This window comes from Hyposmocoma kahamanoa, unplaced genomic scaffold (genome assembly GCF_003589595.1).
Source record: "Hyposmocoma kahamanoa isolate Upper Pololo Valley unplaced genomic scaffold, ASM358959v1 215, whole genome shotgun sequence".
Classification (NCBI taxonomy): Eukaryota; Metazoa; Arthropoda; class Insecta; order Lepidoptera; family Cosmopterigidae; genus Hyposmocoma; species Hyposmocoma kahamanoa.
The window spans coordinates 849,405-856,029 of record NW_020653736.1 but is presented as its reverse complement, the minus strand read 5'-3'; positions in this window follow the sequence as shown (position 1 = coordinate 856,029).

Sequence of the window (6,625 nt, the reverse complement as noted above, 5' to 3'; positions counted from 1 at the left end):
AATATGTGGTTAAATTTCTGTTTAGATAATATTTTAAGCGAATGTTTTAATTTTGAAGTTAAATAACTTCCTTGCTTGAACTTGAACATGACCTACTTATGGAAGTAAGTTGTACTGCAAATTTAAAAAAAAATCCTACGGAACATGGTTGTAATCCGAAGAAAAAAGGCCCATAGGGTTTTATTAGGTTATATTAATAGTCAAGTTATCCATGGCATGGAATATGGTATGGATCCTACTATTTACGAGAAAGTTTGATAAAATAGTGCATTATTGCAGAGGCCGGGAAGTAAGGGATTGCTGGACGTGTTACAAGGACGAGCGCCATCGAGGCCTTGTATTAATACGAGTCAAGCAATCCTCGTTCCCGCCGAAGCATTTATAGAATTTTTCTCAAACAATGTGAGGAAATAATAAAAGACTAAAGAAAGAAAGATGTATAATAGAAAAAGTAAAAACAGTAGATTGCACAACAAGTGCATTTTATCTTATATCCGCTCGAGCCTCAGGCGAGTGTGGATACTTAAGTCGAGGGTAAAATGGGTTTTATGAACGACTTATATACTCTGTTAAATTAACCAGCAATTATTTAATTAAAATTGAATGTAAAATTACAACAATTAGATACATTTAATGTGATACGAACTTTAAGAGCATGAGAAGTGAAAATAATAATAATTAACATTACAATTTATACAATACTAAAAGAAAAATGTTAAAAGAAAATGTTATTATTTTTCCAGGCATATTAATAGTAGTCTGTTGAAGTTCTGAGGATACGTTTGAATCTTATTACAGTATTTTCGTTGTCGCTCTTCTCACTAGCACTCATTTTCGCTGATAGAAAAAAAGACGAAGAAAATTTTTTTTTTATTATTTATTAAGGCTTTGGCAAAGCCTAAACATGAAGTTTCATTGTTTCTGTAAATATGGCCGCCACAAAGAAGATAGGCAATTTGAGGCGGCGTGTTTGGATTGACTCGGGATTCCTTAGAACGGGCCGATTGGGTATTTTAGTTCGAGATTCGTATAACTTCGCGTTTTAATCTTCGATTAAGGTACAATAGCACTATCCTATTCCACTTTAAACCAGATTTCACAAAATAATTGAAAGTCAAAATAAAAACGACACTTTTCCCTCCAAAATGCCTAGAGTGAATCCACGAAGAAAAATACAAGAATACCAAAATGTAACACATTTTCTTTTTTTTTAAGTAGGTAAGCGATACAGGTAGGTACTTTTAATTCTCGCAACTATGAACACTGGGCAGTTGACTGTATGAGTTTTTCTTTTGCCTGTTTACATAGTCCATTACTACTAGGTAGATTTAAAAGTTTTGACAAGAGGACATAATGGATTTCCTATTTTGCAGGCCTTGGCCGGGAAGAAGTCGCATGGTCCATAAATGACAAACTTTCCGTGTTCGTTTTTTGAAAGTAATGCAAATATTTCTGAGCACGTTTGAGAAAAAGCTTTTTTATTTTTAAAATGTAATTTTTAACTTGCTTTTTTATACAATAATTTCTCAAATCCTGATTTCCGAAGCAATACCAAAGCACCATAAAAGGTCGATGCAGACTCCGTTAAGGTGGCAGATATCGTGAGTGACCACCGGCACCGTGACAAACGTAAATCTACGTTCATAAAACGGAACGTAAAATAGTGCTATTACCTTTAGGAATCCCGTTGAATAGAGATGTTCTATCCAACACGGACTAATTAAGGTCTCTTTAGTCAATCTTGTGTATAAGGCGGTTTCCCAAGAAAAAACCAGACATACATTTCACACCAATGCCCCAATGGTATAATAAGGTCACATCTGCAAAATGACAATTTTTCAGGGGAGAGATTCAAAAATTCTATCTCTTTATGCTTAAATAATTAGGAGACTTACAAAATTTGACTTATACATGTTTGTTTCGTGTACGATTTCAAAACCCATTTATCAGTGACAACACAAATTGTATACAAGTTTTTTATAATATTAACTGATTGGACGAACAAGTAGTGCGTCTGATGGTAAGCGACACGCCTGTCCATAACAATAGAGCTTTGAATTGCAAAGATCTGAGGGGCCCACCACCACCAGCACCCGTGCCCTTCAAAGATGGAACGCAGCAATGCTCATATCACCGCGTGGCGGCAGAAATAGGTAAGACGGCACTTCCCTGGACGAACTCCTCGTGATTCAAGGATTTTTACTGCTATTTAATTGCAACATCCGATTCTGCCACGCCTCCCGACTCTGAGGATGCACTTCTAGTCATTAGCACTGAGGTTCTTCAGGTCTTTCTGGACTTTCGTCGCTCCGGTTCGATAGGCGTCCACTCAAGTACGATCACGGCACGATCCTGTCCGAGCCAGCGGAGTCTCTCAGCTTTAGTTTGTCCCGCAATATTGGGCCCGGACATGATTTTTTTTTATGAAATGTAAGTGCGCATTTAATCTCCATCTCACCTGATGGAAAGTGACGATAAGGTCGACGATGGAGCATACACACCTAAATAATACCTATTCACTCTCGGCTTAAAAAGGTTCAAGTTATAACGTTCAGGGAATAAGTCTGCAGGCAGGGAATTCCACTCCATAGCCGTTCGCCATATGAATGTGGAAGCGTAACGCGTCGTGTGAATCTTTGGAATATCCACACTATAGGTGTGATACGCAATCCTAAATCTGGTCCCCCGATGATGGAAAGGGGAAGGCGGAATTAAACCCTGTAATTCCATCGCACACTCTCCGTGATATATCCTGTAAAATACCGATAAGCTGGCAATTTTACGGCGGTGTTCAAGGCTCTGCAGCTTCGCCTTCACCTATAGTCACCTATAAGCCTCTTGGCACGGTTGTTGATTGAATCCAAGGTGGTCAGTTGGTATGTAGTAGAGCCATCCCAAAGGTGGCAGCAGCAGTCCATGCACGTTCGGAATTGTGCTTGGTACAGCTGGAGCAACTGTCCCGGTGTAAAGTAACGCCTCACCCTGGTAAGGAAGCCAAGCTTGCTTGCTGTATTTTTGGCCATGGATTCAATGTATCTGCCGAAGTTCAAATTGGACGACAGGTCCATTCCAAGTAGCTGGAATGATCTTCAATTTCAAGGTTAAAATGTTGACAAAAACACTATCGCTTTGTAACACTACATTAAAACTCTGCAGACTTGGCTTTGCAAGCATACGTTTTGTTCTAACATAGCATAACAAGCATGATAACTCAATAGAAACGTAGCAGCGTGGCTTTCATGTATACGTCCAAATACACAAACCCCGTTGCTACGTTTGTGTGGAATTATCATACGTGTTATTATACTATGGTACCAATCTTCCTGCAAATCCCGCGGAAAGTGAATATAAATACACCTTTTCCGGGTTTAAGTTCCCCCTACGTCCGTACATCTCTATCGAATATGTCCGTCTCAGGTTTACTGCCCACACCTGGCAAGTATTAATGGCTTGGCTTAAAATTGATATCTCACAGGGAATAAGATAAAATAGTACATCTATTAGATTTTTAAAGGAATTGGATTTTTTGTTGCCTATGAAGCATTATAAATGAGTGTAAAAAAATTATGTGGTACGTAAATGTATAAAAATGCATTTTTCTCAGAATTTATGTGCAAAATTTACTGGTGAAGGAAAACATCTGAAACCTGCACGTCGAAGAATGTTCACAACACTTTTTAACTGCCTCTGTGGCCGAACGGTTACCATGCCGGACTGCCATGCAGAGGTCCTGGGTTCGATACCCAGGCCGGGAGAAATATGTGTATAGCCTACATTTATTTCTCTCGTGAGTTTGGGTGTAATTTGTGGTTGTCTATGTGTGTGTTCATGGCACCCGCGACACAGGGTTTCCCTAGTGCGGGGCTATGTTGAGTGTGTGCGTTATTAACACTCCACACACACAGGACAGAGTGGCGGACTATAGTCCAAACTCTCGCCTGAAAGGAGAATCATGTCCAGCAGTGGGACGTATAAAGGACTATTTACAATAGACCGTGCCGGATTGGAAATGCTGCGTACATTTTATATGAAGTGATCCATTACAACGTGCTGCATCCGTGGCACGGACGAGTGACGCCCGAGTTGCTTCCGAGCTCGTCCGAGCCTCGTTGTAATGTGAACACTCTCCAGTAGGTTGTCCCGTCCAAGTATGAGAAAATTGTTTTTTCGAGCTACACAATCGCAAGATCCCACACAGATTACGAAAATGGAAAAAAATAGAATTGCGTGTCATCTTGAGGACTCTGTCGCGCTTTGAAGTTTTGTAGATTTTACGTTTTCACAGACCTAAACCGTATGCATAAATTAATTTAAAAAATCTAGTTTAAAAGCTATTTTATTATTGAAATAAATGAAATAAAGCACAAGAGAGCAAAATAGACCTTATGATCAAAGGCGAAAATTTAAAATTGAAACACATTTTTATGTCCGAAATTTGGCATTTCTGCTCGAGATTGCAACCAGGTTCTCTGAAGATTTCTTGAAGCGACATATACATTTTGTGAGGCCTCTGTTACCAGTTTAACATATCTTTCGGCAGATTGTGTGTGACAAGGAAAGTCCACAATTTCCAAACTTTTGTCTTTTGTCAGGATTCGAAGGTCTTTATTACAAATATGTCGAAGAACCGGTGGTGATGTAACCTGACACTCATGCCAGACAATAATTTCGATATAATCTTTAGCAAGAAGCGTTGTGTGTCCCAAATAAATAGATCCAGGTTGTCTTTGCGATGGTAACGATCCCCTATTTTCTCATTTATCAGAGTCTTGTCCTTTCGTCCATCAAAGTAAGTACTTTTTATAACAATACCTCTAATATCTTTTGAAGCTTCTGTTTGGGCTTTAGATACTGCTCTGTGGATCTTGTTTTTATCAATGACCAGAGTTAAATCTTCCGTAGAAACGAAGCCGACGTCACCCAAAACCGCAGAAGCAACAGCAGCAGCAGATCGTGTCGATAAACCGTATCTATTACAGACCTTAGCGACTGTTGGCAACGGCAATGTATTCCTATTCGCCGTTGAAGTCGATGGTGTCTCTGTCGAACGTGTCTCTGTCAACTTATACTATATACTCATACATATAAATATTTTATTTATATCCAACAAATAAAATAAATAAGAATAAAATCTAAGTAACTATAATTAAAATTAAAACTAAATTGTCTAAAAATATTAATGCAAATTTCAACTTACCTCTCGATTTATATTAACCCACGCTATTGTTTCGCGTAAGGGCGCGTTCCCACTATGTCGTGACGACAGATTGTCGTGCAGTTTACAGTGTCATGGCTTGTATATTTAAATGAAGTTGTTCACATATAGCACAACACGATTAACTGTCGTTCACGATTTTTTATCGTCACAACGACAAACTGTCGTCACAGTGGGAACAGCTAGAACGACAGTAGTCAGACGATAAAAAAACGTCACGATAAAAACGTGACGACAGATTGTCGCCACGTTTTATTTATCGCTGTCCGCACATATTCTGCTCCCTGCCCTCCCCTCTCGTACCCCGCGCCCTCTGCTCGATTTGCAGTAGCGTTGGGTCGTAGCCAGAGATGGGCAAGGAGGCTGTCGTGAAACGATAAATTGTCGTCACGATCTAGTGAGAACAGCTAGTCACGACAGTCGTTCCACGATAAAAACGACACACGACACGACAGATAGTCGTGATATGGGAACAGGCTAGACACGACAGTCGTCCAACGATAATAAAACGTGATGACATAGTGGGAACGCGCCCTAAGCCGGCCGGACACACCGCATTCCTGCACATCGGCAGCCAGTCGCTCATAAGATCTTCGAAGTGAATCCCGCATCGCCGCTTGCTTGCCGTTGTACCTACCGGCTTCCGCTAATTGCGCTGTATTTATCAAATAGTGCCATAGACGTATGACCCTGTAGTTTATTAGCATATTGTGTAAGTCGACTATTTATTGGTGCCTGTCGGCTGAAAACGCTACAAACATTTTTAGGAATCGTGTATCCACACCGTATACTAAATCAGTGTATATCTTAAATTTTACTATATATTTCTTCCAAAGTAATTGATTCAACAATTTCACTGCTACGCGGAACCAACCAAAGTTATAAGTTTTATTGAATGTTAGGGTGTTTCTCCATGAAGTTTCTCAGTGAAATTACTCCACTAGTTTGTTATAATGATTAAACAAAACTAACACTTAGAAAAAATCACTTCGATCCGGTTGGATTCTAATCAACGCGTTCCAGCAAACCGTTTCAGACGTTATGCCACGGAACGAACCAACGGACCGCACTATTTTTCCACGTGTTTGTTGCAGAGCTTCGTTATTAGTTTTTAACATTGACTTACAAATAAATGGACGACGGGTCTAATACAAAAACCACGAAAAAAATGTCCCAAGTCAACCTATTTGAACGTAGTGACATGTAAAGGAATATGAAAAAGCTAAAACGTTGAATTTAAATTGTAATGTCATCGCAGTACTGTCTAATTTTGCTTGCTTCGCTGTCAGTCGAACAAACGAAGACTAAAGCGTGAATGCAGCTCTGTATACGATTTTAACGCCCTATAAGTTTGGACACTTTTTAGCGCGGACCCGACGTCCATATAATTGTAAGTCAATGGTTTTTAAC